Source organism: Lacerta agilis, chromosome 3, assembly GCF_009819535.1.
Source record: "Lacerta agilis isolate rLacAgi1 chromosome 3, rLacAgi1.pri, whole genome shotgun sequence".
NCBI lineage: Eukaryota > Metazoa > Chordata > Lepidosauria > Squamata > Lacertidae > Lacerta > Lacerta agilis.
This window is the reverse complement of record NC_046314.1, coordinates 57,720,384-57,744,019: the sequence shown is the minus strand read 5'-3', so window position 1 is coordinate 57,744,019 and position 23,636 is coordinate 57,720,384.

Below are 23,636 nucleotides of genomic sequence, written 5' to 3'. Positions count from 1 at the left end.
GGGCATCCTTTTCACAATTACTGCCCCACCCCCCAGTTCAAAGTGCCAATGACATACATGCTTTGTATACTGATGTTCATTAATTCCGTCTGTGATCATGGAATCATAGAGTTGGAAGGGACCCCGAGGATCATCTAGTCCAATTCCCTGCAATGGAGCAATATGCAGCTGTCCCATATGGGGATCAAACCTGCAACCTTGGTGTTATCAGCACTTAACCAACTGAGCTATTCAGGCACAGATATTTTGCTTCCACATCTGCAGTTCTTTAACAGTCATTTCTTTTGTAACCTTGATTGTTCATTTCACACAAACTTTAAATTCCTGATTCTGACATTTGAGGGCTTTCTCTCTCCCTCTCATAGTTAGAAACATTGCACAAATCCAAATGGTGAAGCTCAAACACTGAAATCCTCTAAACGTATGCTTGTGGCTATACCCATGAGTACTCGTACATGACCATAAAGTTCATGCCTGCATAACCTACAGTAAGAGCCATGACCATCTAAGGACAAGTCAGCAATGCTGTCCCTCTATCAACCCTTCATCCCTTTGACATCTGTCTACAGATAATTTCACTGTCCATCACAAAGCTGATATCATCTGTCTTGAGGAAACACATGGTGGTTGTTTTCCTTCCAGGCAAGCTGAAGATAAGTAGCTATGATACAGAAGTTGCTACATGAAACACTGCGGCAAAACTATGTACTGATGTCTTGAAGGATCTTTTTCTTATTGGCCTTCATTGCAATGTTATAAATGTTGGGTAAATTGGCGGGAAGCAGTGGAAGACAGGAGTGCCTGGCGTGCTCTGGTCCATGGGGTCACGAAGAGTCGGACACGACTAAACGAATAAACAACAACAAATTGGCTTTGCTAATGTTTTTTCACCCTTCTAACTAGTGGTTGAATTTTGAAGTAGTCCATTTTTTTCCAGCTTCCCACAGATCTATGGTATGGACAACATGGAGACATGGACAACCATGGAGTGCCATATTTCTTCACATTTCATGGGCACAGGGTGAGGGGGACTGCTTGGTTCTCAGCAACAAATGTCTAATAACAAGCAATCTCTTTCTTATGATTTCAACTAACTTTCCTTAGTTGGAAAATATGTAAATTACTTTAGGTGCACCCTAGAAACTTTAATTTCCCTTGCTATTGCATCATTAAGCTTAGCTCTTCAACAACAGATTTTTTTTGCCCTCAACTGCTCAAGGGCTTCTCCAAATGACCTATTTATTGAGCATTCATTCCATAGGAGCTAACTCCTAGGGGCCAAGGGGTCTTTGCCCCCCATAAAATATTTGATGGGGTGCCCCCCCCAAATTGCCATTCAAATGGTGTCTGTGCACCATGTCATGTGATGGATTAGGCATGACAGGGCTTACTTGCCCCCCCCCTAATATTTTATTCAAGTTGGCACCCCTGATTCATTCTGATTTGTTTTTAGGGCTGTTATAAGACAATGAGCATTGTTTCTGATTTGTTTGCAGGGTATTAACAAATATTCCTGTTAATCATTCATTCATCCCACACTTTTCTATGCATTTCCCCATCACTTCCCAATCAACAGAAGTTCCACTTTTTGAGAAAATGAATTTATTGCACTAGGGTGGCAGATCACATTAATCTATTTTTATCACACAAGCCTATTGAATCCCTCCTACAAAATACTGACAAACTGAAGGCACCCCAAATCAAAGCTACCGTAACTTTAATCCAAAGAAGGAATGTGTATACCTCCCCCCCCCAGAAACTAAGCTCACAGAAAGTGAAGCTACAGAACCTCCAAATTATTCTTTATCTTCCCAAATTTAAAAAGCAGTTTATGAGCATCTTTTAAAAGCAGGATGCTACTTCTATTTGCAAATTATGACCCCAACATCTCTGCCTGCTTTTTATACAGTGGAAGAAAAGAGGGTAGTTGTTTATCTTCTGCTGAACATTTTAAAGTTTTAATAAATCTGATAATTCCATGCCTTCTTTTAAGCCATCCCCTATGAAAGAACTTAATGTATTTCTTTAAATTGGGGTTTAATTATTATTTTTACTCATAACCATCAGGTAAACGATTAAACATGAAATGGCAAAATGAACAACTAGAACACGCCTAGGGCAATGAACAGAATTTTAACATGTTGCATTTTAATTTCCATCTGTCAGTGACTGTCAGTGATGAATGATGCAACAGGTATAAGTATGATATTAATATTATAATGTGATTAGTTAATGATGGCCAATTGATTCAGTGAGGATTTGCAAAGGGTAGATTCATACATACAGTCCATCAAACCATGGAACCGATATTGCTCTATGAAGTACTTCCTACCATACGTACAGATACACTTCTGAATGGTCAGTATGCACCTTTTTCTATAACATGCATATAGAAGTACAAAATGGGCCATGATAGATCAGGTCCAGTCAATTACCACCCATGCTGCTACTCCACAACTGCCCCTTATTCTAGACATCCCCAAAGCCTTCCTGATTAGTTATCATTGATGGACTAATGCTCTGCGAATTAGTCTAATTCTCTTTTAAAGCCATCTAAGCCAGCAAACATTACCACATTTGTGGCAGCATTTTCATAAAGTAATTATGCATTAATGTGAAGAAGTCCTATGTTTGGTCTGCCCTGACTCTCCAGCTAATAAACTTCACTGGATGATCCAGGTTCTGGTCTTATATGAGAGAAGGAGAAAATATGGCAGCAGTTTCAATTTTGAAGACGAGTCCAGATTTTTAATTAACTTTTCCTCATAGCCAAAATTCTGTGGTCATTTTGTTACTGATGTAGATACAGTGGCCTGGTGACAATCCAGTGCCTAGTTTAGAAAGTGACAGATGCCACGGCTTAATGCTGTCTATGCCCGGAAAGCCTTAGCACTGATCACAGGTGTGCTCACTCTCATACCGATGAGAGAACGGTGAGCATCTGCACATGCTCAGAGGCATTTTCTACTTACTACTTCACATGTTCCATACGGCACCTTGAGAAGCTTAGCTGGCAGAGAAAGGAATCACAGTCAATGCCCATCATTTTTTCAGTGGCCAATTTCTTCCTTATGTGGTTCAAACTCTTATCTCTTCATCGAGCATGAAGGCTGCATGAGAAAATACCTGATTCTCTTCATAATCAGACTATACAATGAATGCTGAAAGAAAAACAATGATGTCATCTCACAGGAGCCTACTAAAATCATAGAATCGTAGAGCTGGAAGAAACCCCAAGGCTCACCTGGTCCAACCCCCTGCAATGCAGGAATCCCTGACAGATGGCTATCTAACCACAGTTTAGAAACTTCCAATGAAGGAGAATCTACCACCTTCTGAGGCAGTCTATTCCACTGTTCAATAGCTCTTACTGCCAGAAATCTCTTCCTAATGCTTAGCTGGAATCTTTTTTATTGCAAGTTGAATCTATTAAATGGCTTTTAACACATACACCTGCCTCTTACTGAAACCACATTCCAAATTACTTGGTAATGTACAATCTTAGTTTATAATTTATTTTTCAATGGCAAGTTGAAAGGTCTGTCCAAGTTGATCTAGGGCACAATCTAGCCAAAGCTCAGCACTTTTATGTCCTATTGGAAATAAATTTGCTTCACTTCTGTGAAAAGCAATAGGACTTTGAGGCTACAATTCTGTATACATGCTTACAGGGAGTAAGGCACATTGCTTTCAGTGGGGCTTACTTTAAACACATCTAAGATTCTGCTCTGATGTACTTTGATGGGATTGTGACCTTTGTGTTTATAGATAGCACACTGGAGATATCTTCAGAACAATTTACTTTCCTTTTTTCCTTTTATCTGATGAAAAGTGTACTTGCTTTGGATGGAACAATGATCTTAATCTCATCACCATTCACTTCAACTCCCACATCTTTTGAAACTGTGTATCTGGAAGTTTCTTCTACAGTAACTGTATTTAAACATTCATGCTTCCTGCCCTCTAGTTTAGGCCTTAGTTATCTGAACCAACATTCTTAATTACCACACTATTATCTGAATGCTATTTTCATAGCTCGGGGGTAGATGATTTGCTCTGCATGCAGAAGGTCCCTGGCTTAGTCCTTGGAATTCCCAATTCAAGGGATTGCCAATTGGTCACAGGCATAGGCACCAAATCCTAGGGGCCAGGTCCCTTCGCCCCCCCCCCAAAATATTTGTGAGAGCCAACCCCTCCTCCCAAGGTGATGAGCATTGCTGCCTTCTTTCTTTGCCATGTTTGGATTTCGTTTTCCAACAAGCCCTGTAACGAACTTGTAAAAGGGTTGTTGGATGAAAAGAGAGCTGGGATTGGACAAAAACCTCAAAAAATGTTTATTATGGGGCTTGCAACTGAAGCTAGAAGGGGCACCTGCGCAGCGGGGGTGGGGAACGACCAGAGGAAATCCAGGCACCTCAACGTTCCAAACAAGAGGAAGAAACTGAGATTTGCGTTCTTTGGCTACTTCTGCAAAGTTTGCATGTGTGTGTGTTGCGCACAGTCTGTCTTGCCACATGTACTACCAACAGCAAGAGACATTGTCCAGAGCTTCACTATTTAGTTTCAAGTGTCTTTTCTGCTGTCCCTTCTTCCTTCCTGCCTCCCATCCTCCCTCCCATATAACCATCTTTGTTTGCCCCCCCTCCCAATTTTTCTTCAAGGTGGTGACCCTGGTCCCAGGGCTGCTGGACCAATAAGGTAACTCAATACAAGGCAGGCTCATATGTAAGACTTAAAGCAGGGGTGAGGAATAAATGCCTTTCCGATGTTGTTGGACTACAGCTTGCATCATACCTGACCATTGGCCATGCAGGGGCTGATGGGAACTGGAGTCCAACAACATCTGGAGGATCCGAGGATCCCCATTCTTGACTTAAGCAGTTCTTCCTTTATTCCTGTCTGGAAATATATATGTGGTATTTTTGTCGTTTCTTTTAGCAAGTTGTAAAAGGAAAGAAGCATTGCTCTTCTGGTTTACATAATAGGATCTTTTTGTTTTCTGAAAAAACCCCACTCCTATTAATTAGACAGCGCTTTATATGTTATTGACATTATATTCCACAGTAAATTGTACTGACATATATTTGGCCTACAGTCAGAGGATGTTATCAAACGCCCATGGAAAGAAAGACGTGCTCATTGATTTATGTTCTTTCCATCATGGCCTAAACTGTCATCTCTACAAACAAACAGAACTGATTTGTGTGGTTTCTTTCTTTTCTTTTGTGAATTGTGTTATCAGTGACAGTATGAAAAGCAAAGCACGGATAAACAATCAGAAAGTTAGAGGACAGTCACCAGCATCTTTCCATTCCTATGTGGGGAGGCCTGCACTGGACCCTCTCCAGGTTGGGCAGGCTGATTGGCTGTCCTCATACATCACATGCATTCCCTGATGTTCAGCCTTCGCTTATGCTGCTCCCGCTACCTGCCCATAGAGATGGAAACAACAGCAATGCTGCCATGGAGTCCCTGTGTGAGAGGTAGGCACTGCTCCCCACTACTGGAGAAGAGTGTTAGGGCAAGGCAGCCGAGGCATGACAAGGGGTGGAAGCGGGGAAGACATGGGAAACAGTCACAAGTCAGTCACACCTTGCAGTATGGCTTCCTTGTGCCCTCATTGACTTACCTGCATAGGGAGTTCTGTCCTGCCTTTTCTCCACATTTGTAGGAGTGAAATGTGGCTTATGAGCATGTGAGCGTGACTGCCTCACCAGTGTGTGAAATTCACTTTTTCCAACTGTTCGGAGGAAGAGTATAAGAACCATAAAGTTTGGACAAGATCCAGGCCACATTCACACCATAACAAACATTCATGGCTTCCCAACCAAAATTCTGGGAGTTGTTTCCCTGCCAGAGCTACAATTTTCAAAGGTTCCTGTGGAGAGAGATTGACTGTTCTGCCCTCCTGCAGTTTCCAGCAACTGGTCTTCAGAAACATAACTGCAACCAGCAGTGGATATTGTTTTGCTGTGGCCCAAACGCTTTCTGAAGCTATCTACCAGAAAAGTGCCTTCTTTTATTCCCTTGTTTAAAAAGTGTTTCACTGAGTTATTTTTATGCAGCAATGCTGACATCAAAGATGGGATGGGGAAGAAGAGGTCAGCCAGAAGAATTGGCTTTTCAGGTTTGCAGATGTGGGATGAGAGTGGGTGAAACCAGGAGGCAGGGGATTTGATGAACGCCCAAACTCATTCATAGCTTGGGGGTAGGTAATAAGGAGCAGAAGGGCTTGTCTGAATGTCTAAATGAAAAAATAAACCAAAGGCCTGGAGGCTTTCTTTTTTACAAAAAACAAAACAAAAACAAAACAAAAGGATGTTTTATGTAATTGCAGGTATCATATATTTCAATGAATTATAGCTTCATTAGGAAATCTTCCTCTTTGGTCAATAATATCCTTTGTGATGCTGCCTGACAGAGTAAAATACATGCCTCTCTGCCCAAAGGTGCTGTGTGCATATGAGTATTAGGACGATGGAGATTGTGCCATTAACTTTGCCAAAATTAATGGAGGAGGAAGGGAAGGTGGCTGAAGGAAGGAGAGGGATGGTGGCTTACGGTAAAATGTTCAAACTGTCAAATTCCTCCTGAAACAAATTAGCCGATTATAATCTTGTTGACATTTGGAGACCATCCAGGATTTCTTTTATCCCCCCATAAAGAATGACTTTTTTATTGTAGGAAACACAACTTACTTTCCTAACATCAGTTTTATATACCTGACCCTTCAGGGCCAGATTATTAGGTATGGGAGCCTTATGCAGAACCCCAATCTGAATCATCCTCTGCTCTCCCAGCACATAAGAAGCCACATCCTTCTCTTTGCTAGCATTCACAAGTAGTTGCAGCCACGCAAACATAATCCCACAAGTCTGTTCCTCCTGCTGGCTAGTCAGCAATTTCTCAAGTTTTTCAGTCTCAGGAAACAAACCCACTATAATCTCAGAACATGTTGACTTAAAAGACCGTTTTCAAAACATTTGGAGACATACGGATGTCCAGTTCAGGAAGCAGAATGAATACACTCTTCATACCAGGATTTCAAAAATGTTAACGTTGGCATATTTAAACTGTGTCATAAAGGGTGGAAACCAGGAGGTAAACTCTTTGTTGTTCATTCATGATTTATATGCCGCTTTCCCACAAAAAAAATCATGCTGTAAGGAGCTCACAACAAAGAAACAGGGACATATTTCAAACAAACACTGCAAAACCAATCTACCGTAATAATAACATAGCAAAAAATTCATAACAACATAGCAAAACAAAAATATAATAACATACCAAACAAACAATTCAAATACTATAAATATGGCAAAATTACTTAAAGAACATGTGGGATCCGATAGCAAAAATAACAAAGGAGACTCAGTTTCACCTTAGTCTTAGAAACACTCCTCCCATGATATTGATCACATATGTTCATACCACATATGGTATACTGGAAACTCAATGTGCTATAGTGGTTCGTGTTTATAAAGGGGGCCTGCCAAGCCCACAGGCTTAACCAGCCTCTAGGATTGCCAACTTTTGAATTAAAAATGCTAGTAACTGGACAGAGTCAGAGCTCAGCAGGTTCCGGAAGGGGTCAAACATAATTTTGGGGGGCCATAGTACAAACATGTAGCATGGGCTACATAAATATCATGAGTCATGAAATCAAAGTTCCTATTATAATTCTGAAATTATATTTCCTACATTTCTGATGTTATTCCATGGCCCATAGTGGGGCCTTTCTACTGTATCCCAACCCATCCTTTTGCTATTTTTTTGTTTAATAATTCAAGAAGAGCTTGCTGGATTAGGCCAATGGCCCATTTAGTCCAGCATGCTGTTCTCACAATGGCCAAACCACAGTAAGGACCAACTCAAATGCCACAAAAAGACAGGGGGGAAATCTTTTTTTCTTGTTTAGGGGAGAGAGGGATGCTGATGCAAAAATATGCTGAAGATGCAATAATTTATCTCGGCTTTTGACACTTGGGGTATGTGTTTTAGGATTGTAAGATGACGCTTGGGGTGTCTGTTTTTAGGATTGTATTTTTTATGATTGTAAGTTATAAACTTTTTTTAATGTTGTATTTTGATGTTGTAACTCACTCTGGGACCTTAGGGCAGAGGTCAGGCAATAAATAAATGAATAACAGCAACAGCCTGGAGACTGACATGGGGATCATAACAAACTGCCTGGAGTGATGTAAGGAGCCTATTCCCCACCCCACCCTACCCCTGAAAAATATGAAAACCTTGGAAAATAAAATCCTAAAGGTTACAATAAACCCTTATTAATTTCCAGGTCACTTCGATGAGAAATTCTATGTCACTATGGGAACTTGCTCTTGGCAAATATGGTAAAATGTTTAATTAAACTTAGCAAAGATATTTTTAGAGCAAGACCAAGACAGACAGAGAAGGAAGAACAAGAGTGACAGAATCTTGGCAGATCAACAAAAGGAAAGAACACAAAAAGAAAAGGATTAGTGAAAATAAAGATCAAGTGAAGATCAAAAACTTATATTGGCTAAATTCCAGAAAGCATTTCCTACATTTATAAGCAACTCTATTCTTAACTGTTTAGAACAGAGGAACTAGTTGATCTTCACCTAAAGGAATACTGACCACCCTCTGTGTTGGTGAACAGAGGCCCTTATAGACACCAAACGAATACAGAACGTAGTACAGTTGTCAACTGACTAAAGTGTCATGTCCTGATATATTATATACTGAAGAAAAGTCTCATATAGAATGTGCTGGTCTGTTTGACTAACATGGTAGATGTCATTTATTTTGTTTGCTTTATAGCACTGGCTTTCAAGCTTTGTGCCCTCAATTAATTCTTCTTCAATTTGCCTGAGGAAGCCTTGTGAGTTGCAGAGAATGCTGGGGCATGCTCTATGCCACATTATCACTTTGTGCCAGCCAGTCCCATTAGAATTTGCCATTGCCTCGCACAAGCTTGGTAAACCACAAAACAAAACAAACACTGCCCTATGGTAAATACTGTACAGGAAAAGCAACAATGTTGGATGTTGATGATCTTTGTATGTACAGGACCTTGTATAAACAGTGAATACGAAAATGAGCTCTTCATTTGAGTGATAAGACATTTTATATTATATTGAATAAGTGCATAGCCAAATTAATCAGTGATAGCATTATTGTAGCATTCTGTAGCTGAGTAATATTATGAACCGCTTCAATAACCGTTGCAAATTTATTCAGTGAAGCGTCTCAAAAGTATGTTAAAAGTATGGTGCTGGAGGAGACTCTTGAGAGTCCCATGGACTGCAAGAAGATCAAACCTATCCATTCTGAAGGAAATCAGCCCTGAGTGCTCACTGGAAGGACAGATCGTGAAGCTGAGGCTCCAATACTTTGGCCACCTCATGAGAAGAGAAAACTCCCTGGAAAAGACCCTGATATTGGGAAAGATTGGGGGCACAAGGAGAAGGGGACAACAGGGACGAGATGGTTGGACAGTGTTCTCGAAGCTACTAACATGAGTTTGACCAAACTGCGGGAGGCAGTGGAAGACAGGAGTGCCTGGCGTGCTCTGGTCCATGGGGTCACGAAGAGTCGGACACGACTAAACAACAATGAACAGCTGGGCTCAGAATCTTCTGGTGCATTCCCAGCCCCTAACATGAGTGTTCCCTTTCACTTTACCTCCAATCAGTCTGCAACAGGAACCTTGTAGTATAGGGTGTGTTGAATTTTTCAACTTTCAAATTCCAAAGATGAAGGGTGCTGAAAAGCTACAACATGACTTGGGAATTCAAAAGATATTTTGGTTAAATTAATAATTTAGTTCTGCTGGTAAGTAAAATCTGTGTAAAATTGCATAGAAATCATTAAAAATGATTGCCAAGTACTTGCAGTTATGTTATATATGAATATAATTATTTAGTGGCAGTAGCATTTAGCATTACTTGACATTTTCAGAAGGTAGAATTAAAGTTCTTTGGTTATCCAAAAGCAGTGGTGCTTTTTCATCAAAGACTTACCATGCTAAATGTTGTCCAATAACAAAAAATAGCAGATTTGAATTCCTCACACCCAGAAACATACTTTTAAGATACTTCCCTGAAGAAATTTGCAAAATTTAAGTTTCACCCCCAAGGACATGCCATGGTATGGAACTTGGGTGTGTGCTACACAGGGCAAAGAGTTTCAGGTTTAGAGCTGGATCCTAGCGCCAAACTGAGCCCTTTTTTGCTTCTATAGCTGAGAGAGGTTGATTTGTCTGAAGAAAGGGAAAGGAAGAATAGTCCTCATTGCTCCCACCTATTCGCCATAAGTGCTTAACTTATCTGTGGTTGGCCACATTTCACTTCCCCGATGGTAGGAATGATGGGACTACCAAGTTCAGTATTAGAAAGAACAAGATGGGGCCTGTTAAGAATTGCAGGAAGGGAAAAACAACTGGGAAATCCATCTCTAGCATAATGCTATCAGAGCACTGGCATTAGATGAGTACCTTCCTGTGACATAGCCCTGCCTGAATTCAGGGGCGTCGCTGGGGAGGGGCGGTAGGGGCGGTACGCCCCCAGTGACAGGGTGAGCAGCGACGGGTGGGGGTGTCAAGCGGCGGCCCCTCCCATCACTCCCACGCGCCGCCGCTCCCTCCGTCACCCCGGGAGCAGCAGCGCTGCACGGACGGGGTGCTCGCTCGGCCGAGCAAGCACCCCGTCCGTGCAGCGCTGCTCCTCCCGGGGTGACCGGTGGTGCGTGGGGAGTGGTGGGAGGGGCCGCCGCTTGACACCCCCACCCGCCGCTGCTCACCCTGCTCACCGCCGCTTGCTCCGTCGCCGTGGGAGCAGCAGCGCACAGTGTGTGCGGTGCTGCTGCTCCTGGGGCGACAGAACGAACGGCGGCAAAAGGGAAAGGGGGGAGCAAACGGGCGCTTTTCTCCCCTTTCGGCTGCTTAAACACGCCAGCTTTGCTTCTCCCCCCCCCTTTCGGCCGCCCCTTTCAGCGCTGGCTGGGCTGCGGAGCCGAAAGGGGCGGCCGAAAGGGGGGGGAGAAGCAAACAGGCGCGTTTAAGCAGCCGAAAGGGGAGAAAAGCGCCCGTTTGCTTCCCCCCCCCTTTTCATTTTCGGACGCTTCTTTCGGCGCTGGCTGGGCTGCGTCCAAAAGGGAAAGGGGGGGGAGCAAACGGCCGCTTAAACGCGCCTGTTTGCTTCTCCCCCCCCCTTTCGGCCGCCCCTTTGGGCGCCAAAAGGGAGAGAAAAGGAAGCAAAGCTGGCGCGTTCAAGCGCCCGCTTTGCTTTCCTTTTTTTCCCCTGCGGGGGCATCCGCAGGGGCGTGGCATCGCGCTGTGCACGTGCGTCATGACGCATGCACATGCCGCAATGCCCCGCCTCCAGGGGTGCCTCTTGGCTTGCCGCCCCTGGCAGCCAGGGGGCTAGAAACGCCCCTGCCTGAATTTCAATAGTATAATGGCTCTGAAGTCTGGGGCTAGATGAGAAGGAAGCTGTTTACTGAGACCTGAATCCAAGCAGCACAGTGTGGCTTCTCCCACTGTGTTCAGTCGAAATACTGTTTCAAGCAGTTTCATCCGTTGCTTTCTTCTAAGCCAACTAACACTCAAGTTCCCACCCTCACTATTCCTAATTCTTTCCTTTGCGGCTACCGCAACTTTCATCATTATTCAGATGATTCTAATGTTAAGCCAAATCATCTGTAATGGGGTCAATATCATCTGCTGACTTGGGCCAAATCATCTGCTGCTACTAAAGCGGAGGACCATAGTAGTCATATTTTTGTAGCTTCTACAGTTTTGATTAGACACCTGGAAGTTATGCACCAGTAGTCTTCTGGTTATGATTGGAGTGCCTTTGGGATCTGCCCCACTAGTGCAGCTGTTAGTCATTGTTTCCGTTTAGGGGGGACTATCCCTACCACCTCCAATGGCCAGACAAATGCAGCAGTGACCACCCCAGAATATACAATAGGTCTTGGTTAGATAATAGCTGAGCCTGGAAAATAGGCTTTCACAACTATCACCTGCATTTGTACAATAAAGTTGGCCTAGAAATGTGAAATGTGTTTTCGTTTTTTTTAAAAACCCAACACTTTTGGTTTTCAGCTGACTCATAAGAAAAGCATTGGCAGGAATAGTGAGATGGTGCTGGGGAGCTTATGCAAAAGGCATGATAGCAATAAAACAAAAACAAAAATACCTTGGGCTGAGAGTCTGTTGTAGCCCTTCTTTCAGAAGATACTTCCTTTTTGTTCTTGTTTTTACAACACAAGGCAGCATACATAACAAAATAAGATGCATTAAGGTACATTAAAATGATGAGATCAAGCATAGCCAACATTTTTAATAAATCAGCTTGTAAGATAAGCCTAAAGCAGAGGTCTCCAAACTACGGTCCACAGGACTCATTTATCCAGCCCCCGGCAACCCCTGCCACTGCCCACTCTTACCAGCGCAGCGTGGTGTGGCTGTCCACTTCTGGGTCGGAGGAACACCGGAAATAGCTTGTCCGCATGCGCAAGTGTTATTTCCAGTGCACATCCAGGTCGGATGAGGCCTGTGCACATGCGCACAAGCTATTTCCAGCGCTCCTCTGACCCGGAAGTGTGCCAGAAATAAGTGTGCACCCGTGTATGGGCACATGCTCCCCCGCCCTCGGTGCTGCAGACACTGGCCTGAGGCGTGGTAAGTTTGCTGACCTCTGGCCTAAAGCCTAATTCAAATAGTTCCATAAAACATGTTAATTATACAAATCTTCTAAACAATTTCTAGGAAATAAGGCCTTTTGTACTTAATGGGCCTTACTTCCAAATAAACTTCCATGGAATTTGTCTGTGAGACAGCTCAGCGTTTCACTGCTGGCTCCATCATTAGAATGTGTTATAGAAATGGCTATTTCTTAAGACTCATTTGGAAGGCCTGTACTGCAGAGGCCAAACGCAGATCCCCTGGTAGAGTTCAAAACTGTGGGGCTGACATGGAGAAGGTTCTATGTTGTATCCAACAAAGTCATTCCAAGAGCAGAACAAGCTCTGCTCATTCAGTGGAACTTCTCCCTTTCTTCTCCCCCCACTCAGTGCACCTCTGTTTCCCAAAAATCAGAGGCTTAGGGGGAACCCCAGAGCAGATTTGTGGGGTGCATGGGGGAGAAGTGTGTGGAAGTTACCTTGTGTGTGTGAAAGTAGTTGCAGTCACACAATGTATTCTTTGGATACACCCCTTTATCTCTTGCTCAGTCTAACCTAATCAATCTTGCAGCAGGCAAACCAGCAGGGCCTCTGAAGATCTCAGCAAATGGATAATATAGTATGGGTGAAGGAAGTCCTTATGCTAATCTGGTCCAAAACTGCTTAGGGCTTTAAAGGTTAACACGGGAACTTTGAAATGGGCCCAGAAACAGCAACTGGTGCATGACTGTTGTTGTGTGCTCTAATCTTCTTGCCTCTGACTACAACCAGGTGCCAGTTTTGCACCAATTGAAGCTTCTGAATTGTCTTCAAAGGCAACTCCACAAGTGCAATTTAGTAGTTAAGCCTGCATATAAGTGGTGCATGAGTAACTAAGGCTGAGGTTCAAGTGCTCTAAATATGCAGTTCCTATACTTCTAAAGACTTCCCTGGCTACAACTGTAACCTGGACCTCCATAAAGGTAAAGGTAATGGGACCCCTGACCATTAGGTCCAGTCGAGGACGACTCTGGGGCTGTGGCGCTCATCTCGCTTCATTGGCCGAGGGAGCCGGCGTACAGCTTCCGGATCATGTGGCCAGCATGACTAAGCCTAATAGTGACTAATCTAGAACTACAAGGCTGCAAACCACAAGGCTGCAAGTCTGGCATTTCCATGGGGAGTGCAAACCCACCCAGAACTGGTTGTACGCCTCCATCTAGATTGACCAATTTCCCAACCCACAAGACTTCCATCTTCTCTGGGTTAAGTTTCAGTTCAACCCCATCCAGCCCACCTGCAGGGATGAGTTCCAGAATCTTCCTGGGTTTAATAGGTGGAAAACAGAGAGAGCCATGTCTTGCTATATATATACACAGTATATATATATTTTTTTGGCACATAGGGTTGCTTTATCTGCTACATTTTGTGTTAAGTTGTAAGATAACACCTGCTGCATTTCTAAAGCGCACCCCCCCATAAGATTCCAACCACAAAAGAAGGCTGCAGCTTTATAAAAACTGCTTCTTGTTGAGAGGTACATTCACTGTTACCATGAAAACATCTCAGACCTTCAGGCAGCTTATATCAGTAATGACTTTGGAGAAAGCTAATTGTTGGGCCTATTTTTTTTTTATTAAAAAAAATCCAAACAAAACATGAAAGAGCTGCCACATAATTTTGCAATACTGTTCCTGTAAAGGTCTATAAAACATAATTTCCAGTTCCTATGCCCCTTTCCCTTGCATTTTGAAGATATGGAAATAGAGGATAACAAAACAGGCAGGCAATTCCTCCTGACCTCTATTATTTATTATTAACAATCATGAATTTTCATACCACTTTAAGGGATCTATTTGAAATGCAAAATATTTATAATATTAACAGCAGAACTGTTATATAGCTTGTACTGTATCTGTTCTTCATGGCAGGAGTAAGAGGAGGAAAGGAGCAGACATTAAAAATAAATATATGGTGCCATTAGTGTGCCAGTAATGTCATCAAAATATGTTCCCTACCTCAAGGAGTCTACAAACTAAATTAAGGTGAGGAGGAAGAAACATATCAGAATAGAGAAGTTCATCCAATAGTGGCAAGAAGAGTTTTCTGAGCAGATCTGGCCATTTATAAGAACTGTGTTTTAAATAGGAAACCTCATGTATTGATTCCCAGTATCAGAGAGCATATCAACAGAATATTGTTTTTCATTCAGATTCATTACGTGTGTGTTCATTCCATCCCATGATCTGGAAACAAAACCCACATTTTGCCTGCTTCGCAAAACACAAGTTCTTGGTATCTTACCTATTGATGTTCAGATTAATTCATTCAGCAATGTACTGAAGCATGAGCTATTGAGTGTTTTGCATAGTATGCTATAAAATATTTAAATCTCCTGTCATGCAAGAATCAAGGGTTTGTTGTGAAGAGAAAAACAACACAGCCAGCCCATAACTATAGCTCTTCATTCCTAGGAGGGAACAAGCTGTTGTTCCTTATCCCTCTCAGCAGGTACAACTTGCCATGTGACAATGCTTACAAACACACACTTTTCTAACCCAGGAAAACTATTTGTTCACAGAATGAAGTGTGTGATAGGCGCATTCATCAAGAGACTATAAATAATCGCATATGCATATCCCTTGAACAGACTGTCAATTTAAGCATTCTCATGTGCAGAAAATGTGTTACTCTGAAGTAACACTTCCATCCATTCACTACCCCAAACAGTGTAAGTTTCCCCCCCAGTGCTGCTGATCTAAAGAGATCATGTGTAAATAGTTTTTGCAAATGCTTAACCTTGTCACCCTCTGTTAATCTGCTTAATACTGCATGAGCAAAAAAGTTCGAATCAGAGGAGCACAGAAGTTAACTGGCTAACAGCCCAATTCTAAACATGCCAATGCAGAAGTAGGTCCTATTGAGTTCAAGGGGAACATGCAGTTAATATGCTTTGGGATTTAAAACAGTTTTTTTTAAAACAGTTCACTGAGAGAAGAGACTTTGCTCTAATTACTTATTTAAATAATTTGAATTGTTTCTACTCTGGCTTCTAAGGAATAACTTTATAAGAAACACCATAAAATTCTAGTACGTGAACACAATGGTTGACATCCAACAGTGTCCATTTGCCTCCACTAGTCTTCTGCTTCAGCAATGGGATTTCCTTTTCCTCTCTTTCAGCCCACTGGCCATCATCCAAAATCTACTCCAAAGGGCTGGAAGATCCTCCAGAGCACAACTGAGTGTGTATGGAGGACTGTAGGGGAGAGGAAAGGAAGGGAAAGTCTCTTTGGGTAAGGGTGGCTGTATGATCCATCACATATATGGATTGTTATAAATAACAGAAGTAAAATAAAACCATAGAAGCACATAATGCCAAAGAGCAGCAGTAAAAGCTCTGAAATAACAACGAAATTAAGATCTCAAAGTAGCTGTCTTAATACAAAGAAATTTCAGAAATAGACTGGAAAGAGAAGTGGCTGAATTGCAACTAATCACCAAACTTAAAACCATGGAGAAACCTGGTTTGAACAAAGACATTGGATTATTATCCCATTATACATAACAAAGCTATCTTTAGCCATCTCACCCCTTGCCTTTCCCTGCAAGACTAATTGCAGCCGTTAAGAGCCGTCAACAGGTTTTCCACACCTATCAGCTGATCACCCATTCCCACCATCCTTCTGAGTAATACCCCTCCCCACTCCCTCACTATATTTAAGGATCTGGTGACTTCTGTTTCAGTGTATCTGAAGAAGTGTGCATGCACACGAAAGCTCATACCAAGAACAAACTCAGTTGGTCTCTAAGGTGCTACTGGAAAGAATTTCCTATTTTGTTTCGACTATGGCAGACCAACACGGCTACCCACCTGTAAACGAAATTAATATTAGTACGCAATCAAAAGCTTGGTCATATGAAACCCTTTTGACCTGCCGTGTGAAATTTAACAGATGAGGCACCTGATAAGATATATCTGGAAAGAGTATTTCACAAGTGGGGCATCAGCACAGCCAAGATCTGGTCCCTGAACTTGGCCAACTGCTAAAGGCTGGGTAACCAGAAAAGAGCCTCTGAAGACTAGCTTAAATGACTGGACATATGAGAGCACGCATATACCTGGATCCCAATCTTCTATTGACAGGCTATGGTTTTCCAGAGCTTTGTTCTTTTTTTCCCAGAGCTTTGTTCTTGTCTCCCATGCTGCATACTCCTTTGGACCTCCTGAAAGAATAGTAGTTGTGATTATTATTCTTTTCTTAGATGTTGCTCTATTTTTCTAGTTGGTTTTTTGTTTTAGTTTTGTTTGCTTCTGTGGTTTTTATTCTACGTTATATGACTGTAAGCAACCTTGGGAGCCTAACATGGCAAAAACTGAAGGACACTTTTCAGGATATACCTTAATGTATACTCATATTAGAGGTGGACATATTCATTGCCTCCTCTAAGAAATGTTACCAGTTTTGTTCAATATAGTTTATTGTGTACAGTAGAAGTTCATGTATGTGGGTTTCCCTACTGTAGTCAGGAATTCTGCAGACTTAAGAAAGTGGAAGAGATGTTACTGGGATGTTATTGAGATCCCCTATTGGAAGGGAGATTTATTTTCACATAGGGCAGCATTCAAAATCTGTTTCTTTGTGTGCTTAGTTCTTTTACTTGAAAGGAATTGTTAAAAAGGCATCCCCATCAACCATCTGGAGTGATACAGTCCCAATCTATCACTTTATTACTTTATTATGGAGTTAGAATTCCCAGCACCCTTAACAAACTACTGATCTTGTATTATATCTGGCACTTATGTAACGGAAGTAGAAGTAAAGACCAAGGAGTCTGATACTAAGGTCTAGAAATGTAATCAAGTCTAGAAATAATCAAATGCATTCATAATCTGTGAACAGATGGCCAAGCATTCAAAAGGAAGTGAGATAGTAGTAATGGGGGATTTCAACTATCCTGATATTTGTTGGATGTCAAACTCAGCCAAGAGCACAAGATCGAACAGATTCCTCACTGGCCTTGCAGACAATTTCATTGTCCAGAAAGTGGGAGAAGCAACAAGAGGATCAGCCACTTTAGATCTGGTCTTAACCAATAGTGATGACTTGGTAAGTGGGGTAGAAGTGGCAGGATCATTACCGGTAGGTGGGAGTGATCATGCTCTTCTGGAGTTTATTATACAGCGGAAAGGAGCAACCAAGCATACTAAGACTCAAATTCTAGACTTTAAGAAAGCCGACCTCAGAAAATTTAGGGAAACGCTGGGTGTGATCCCATGGTCAGTAATACTAAAAGGAAAGGGAGTTGATGATGGATGGGAGTTTGTTAAAAGGGAGATATTAAAAGCACAACTTCAAGCAGTACCAATGAGACAAAAACATGGAAGGTGCCTAAAGAAGCCAGGGTGGCTATCTAAAGAACTTTTAACTGTTTTAAGATTTAAAAGGGATATGTACAAAAAATGGAAAAGGGGGGAAATCACCAGAGAGGAATTCAAACAAATAGCCAGCACATGTAGAGACAAAGTCAGAAAATCTAAAGCACAGAATGAACTCAGGCTTGCTAGAGAGGTTAAAAGCAATAAAAATGGCTTTTATGGGTATGTCCGTAGCAAAAGGAAGAACAATGAAACAGTGGGGTCACTTAGAGGAGAAGATGGTGAAATGTGAACAGGAGACAGAGAAAGGGCAGAACTCCTCAATGCCTTCTTTGCCTCAGTCTTCTCCAAAAAAAGAAAACAATGCCCAACCTGAAGAATATGGAGCAGATGATTCAGCAGGAGAAACACAGCCCAGAATAGTAAGGAGGTAATACAAGAATACTTGGCTAGTTTAGATGTATTCAAGTGTCCAGGGCCAGATGAACTACACCCAAGAGTATTAAAAGAACTGGCAGAGGTGATTTCAGAACCACTGGCAGTAATCTTTGAGAATTCCTGGAGAACAGGCGAAGTCCCAGCAGACTGAAGGAGGGCAAATGTTGTCCCTATTTTGAAAAAGGGGAAAAGAGAAGACCCAAACAATTACCGCCCAGTCAGCCTGACATCAATACCAGGAAAGATTCTAGAGCAGATCATTAAGCAAATGGTCTGTGAGCACCTAGAAAGGAACGCCGTGATCACTAAAAGTCAGCATGGGTTTCTGAAAAATAAGTCATGTCAGACCAATCTGATCTCATTTTTTTGACAGAATTACAAGCCTGGTAGATGAAGGGAATGCTGTGGATGTAGCCTATCTTGATTTCAGCAAGGCCTTTGACAAGGTGCCCTATGATATTCTTGTAAAGAAGCTGGTAAAATGCGGGCTAGACAATGCTACCATTCAGTGGATTTGTAACTGGCTGACTGACCGAACCCAAAGGGTACTCATTAACGGCTCCTCTTCATCCTGGAGAGAAGTGACGAGTGGGGTGCCACAGGGTTCTGTCTTGGGCCCAGTCTTATTCAACATCTTTATCAATGACTTGGATGATGGGCTTGAGGGCATCCTGATCAAGTTCACAGATGACACCAAATTGGGAGGGGTGGCTAATACCCAAGAGGACAGGATCACACTTCAAAATGACCTTAACAGATTGGAGAACTGGGCCAAAGCAAACAAGATGAATTTTAACAGGGAGAAATGTAAAGTACTACACTTGGGCAAAAAAATTGAAAGGCACAAATACAGGATGGGTGACACCTGGCTTGAGAGCAGTACATGTGAAAAGGATCTAGGAGTCTTGGTAGACCACAAACTTGACATGAGTCAACAGTGTGATGCAGCAGCTAAAAAAGCCAATGCAATTCTGGGCTGCATCAATAGGAGTATAGCATCTAGATCAAGGGAAGTAATAGTACCACTGTATTCCGCTCTGGTCAGACCTCACCTGGAATACTGTGTCCAGTTCTGGACACCACAGTTCAAGAAGGATACTGACAAGCTGGAACGTGTCCAGAGGAGGGCAACCAAAATGGTCAAAGGCCTGGAAACGATTCCTTATGAGGAACGACTTAGGGAGCTGGGTATGTTTAGCCTGGAGAAGAGAAGGTTAAGGGGTGATATGATAGCCATGTTCAAATATATCAAAGGATGTCATATAGAGGAGGGAGAAAGGTTGTTTTCTGCTGCTCCAGAGGAGTGGACACGGGGCAATGGATTCAAACTACAAGAAAGAAGATTCCACCTAAACATTAGGAAGAACTTCCTGACAGTAAGAGCTGTTTGACAGTGGAATTTGTTGCCAAGGAGTGTGGTGGAGTCTCCTCCTTTGGAGGTCTTTAAGCGGAGGCTTGACAGCCATCTGTCAGGAATGCTTTGATGGTGTTTCCTGCTTGGCAGGGGGTTGGACTGGATGGCCCTTGTGGTCTCTTCCAACTCTATGATTCTGATTCTAAGTTTCACTGAACTCTCTAGGACTTATACTCAATCATATCTAGGCATGTATATTCAGAAGTCAACCAAGCAACCAACCGACATTTCCACTTTCCTTTTCTTTTACTCAGTAGTTAGTAGTAATTATCTCATTTTCACTTTACAGGAGGCAAAGCCTGCCTATTTGTAGTAATGATTTTCTAACTTTGAATAGCACTGGAGACAAGAGAAAAGTCAAAGATATATCCATTACAGTGGTACCTCAGGTTACAGACACCTCGGGTTAGACACTTCAGGTTAGACTCCGCTAACCCAGAAGTAGTACCTCGGGTTGAGAACTTTACCTCAGGATGAGAACAGAAATTGCGCCGCGGCGGCATGAGGCCCCATTAGCTAAAGTGGTAGGCTACCTCAGGTTAAGAACAGTTTCAGGTTAAGAACAGACCTCCGGAACAAATTAAGTTCTTAACCAGAGGTACCACTGTAGACCACAGTGGCACAGTGGCTGTTAAACACCAGTCTGGTCAGTGAGGCAAGTATCATTGATTTATTTATGTGTGTTACTTTGTTAGATCTCAGTTCAACAGCAGTTGCCAAATTAGGCAGCATTGTGCCCAGTACATGGATTCTTGGCCGGGGGGGGGGGGAAATCACTGGAATTGCTCCCAATACTAATTGTTATCTTACGACAATTATCTATAATTGATAACTTAATATTTCCTTATTTACATTATGGTCAAGGTGCATCAATTAAATATTTAAACAAAGGCTGTTCTACTGTCTCTTTACTTTCCAGTTGCCTGCTTAAGACATGGTGTGTTATGTGTGACTGATTAGATACAATACTTCAAACTTTGACTTTATAATATGTATAGCAAAAAGAATGAAAAGAGATTACAGATACTTAGCCAGTCAACTATTATAGAATACAGGTTAATTTAATATCTGTAATATCCCCAGATTTTGCTGAAGTCAAGAAAAACTGGTTAAAAAGCATTTTCAATGCAAAATAATGCTTTAATATTATTTGGGGGTGAAGCCATTTTATTTTGCAAACTGCTCAGAAAACATAATTGGAATCTTCATGGCTTTTAAATAAAAACATGTTGCTTTTGAGTGATGTGACAATGTTTATTGCCGTTTATCACTGACTAGCTTTTTAGTACATTTTAGCATGCTTTATTATCTTAATATTAGCAGTCTGATCCTATCCTCGGTTACAGAACGTTGAAATTGAGCTGAGTTTAAGGCCATTTAGATTTCCATATTTGTTTGCTTAATTATGGGGCAAACAGTGGTACATGACTGTGTAGACTGTTTCAGGAAGAGGTTTGCATAGAATCCTCTGCTAAAATGGAGGGGGGGGGGCTTTTGTTTTAACTGTGCCTTGCAAGGTGCTTTGAAGTCCCAACTTCAGGACTTCAAAGCAACTTCAGCTTGATGCCATTGTGATGTCAGGTGATTAACAGGTGGACAGAACCACCTATGTGTCAAATTTGGCTTAAGGCTAATTTTGATAAGGATTTGGCCTGTGCAGCAAAAAGGTTCCCCACCTCTGAATAGGAAAATGTTGATTTAAACTAGAATGTCCACAGGTGGGGTGGAGGCCCTCAACCATCTCTGTTCTTCTGAAGGAAGTGACTGATGGCCTTATGCGTACATCCAAGTTCAACAAGCCTTTTCTAACATAGTTGCGTACCCATACCCATTGAGTGAATCACCCATCTCCTACTACCCTCCTGAGAAAAACCCCACCCCACCCTCCCACTATATAGAAGGGCCTGGTGACTTCTGTTTCAGTGTATCTGAAGAAGTGTGCATGCACACGAAAGCTTATACCCAGAACAAACTTAGTTGGTCTCTAAGATGCTACTGGACAATTTTTTAATATTTTGATAGTTGTGTACCTGTGAGCACAATTAGAAAGGTGTATTTGCAGCATTAATAAAATGGCCGTTTATTGGCCTCCTGTTGGCAATCTATTCACATTAAGTTTGCCAGACTAACTTGGACTGGTACACCCAGAAGGCCTGCACTTGTAAGTGGTTTGAGAAGTGCAGGTGGCACAGTAAAACCATGCAAGGCCTTCCACTGGCTACAAATGGGCGTGTGACATCTGGTATTAGAGGAATGTGGGAGTGGTTATATTCGGTGGCATCACATCCTCAGTGCTAAGACCCTTGCAAACCCATTCAAAACCATAGTTCAGAACACAGTAATGTCAATAGAAATCCCACTAGAACAAACACCACACGCAGGAGCTTGTGTATGTGGCAGGAAGTGTAACATCAGACACAAAAAGACCCTCCACAAGCTGTTCCTCAGAACAAAGCCTCCTGACTTGGGACATGGCTTCCCACAAAGAATCCCAGTAACTGAAGGTTGTTATGGTTGCAGAGACTTGTAGCTCAGGGAAGAGGGTAGATTAGTATCCAGATTTCTATCTGGGAAGCCATGTACCTTAAAAGTATTGTGTGTATGCAGCCCAGTGGGACAGCAAGAGCCCTCATTAGAAAAGTACAGTGGGCAGATGAACAAAGAGAAAATCAGTCCATCATTGCACAGGAACTGTTCACCAAGTAAAGATGTGAGAATGATAACTAAATAGAATTGAAGCCAAAATACACTAGCTTGCAGGGTGAAGTATTTATCTTCCTCTCTGTAACTGTGTGAGTTATGAAGACTTCCAGAAAGGTTTACTTCACATGTGGCATTTTTCCTATATGGAAACAAGCACCATGTGACACCCACCTGTTTCTCTTTTGGTCATAAACACACATACTGAAATATTTAGGCATATTGTGTTTAACACTACAAGAAAATTGCCTGAAGGGTTTTTTTTTCTTAGCATGTTTTTCTTAAAAGTTGTGGGTAGTGTGTCTCATTATCAAGGCCTTGCATATTTTCAATATCCACCCAACTTTGTGGTATTACTATAATTTTTTTTTCAAGGGCAGAGTGACAAGCACATTGATATAAACAAAATCATTATACTGCAGGGATGATCTTTTATCAGATAGGTTTTCAAGTAGATTTATAAAATGGGGAATGCATCTGTCATAGATTATTCAAAGATAGCACAATTGTTCTAGCAATGAGTAATAGATTAAGACTTGTGAAATTTAAACGTGCCAACAAACTGATGATTTGGTTCTTTCCCCCTGGTTATCAGGTTCACTGAATGAAGCTAGTGTTTACTGTTAAAGTTCTATGCTCCTTAGGATCTTTCTCCCTTCTCTTTGAAGACTTGTTCCAACCCCCTTCCTCCATCTGAGGTAAGGTGGGTTGCACCCATTTGGTGGATTTCCTTCCCCAGAGTTGCCTGGCACCAAAATTTTTATCCTTTCTGCACCAGATGAAAACATTCCTCCCCCATCTTTTTGGTGCAGTAACTATGTAAAATACTATCACGAACATTTTGCAAACAGAGAATGTAAGCTAAAGCAAAGTGACATACTGCCTCCTTGCATAACATAGGGTAGGCTAATTTTTAAAAAAGAGATTTGAAATGAGGGTCCTGTGAGCAAAGTACTATTCTTTACCACCAGTACAACTGTCATTTATAAAACTGAAAAAATTATAGTAGCTACTTTGGACTTTCATTATTGGGGAGAAGCAGTGTAGCTAAAA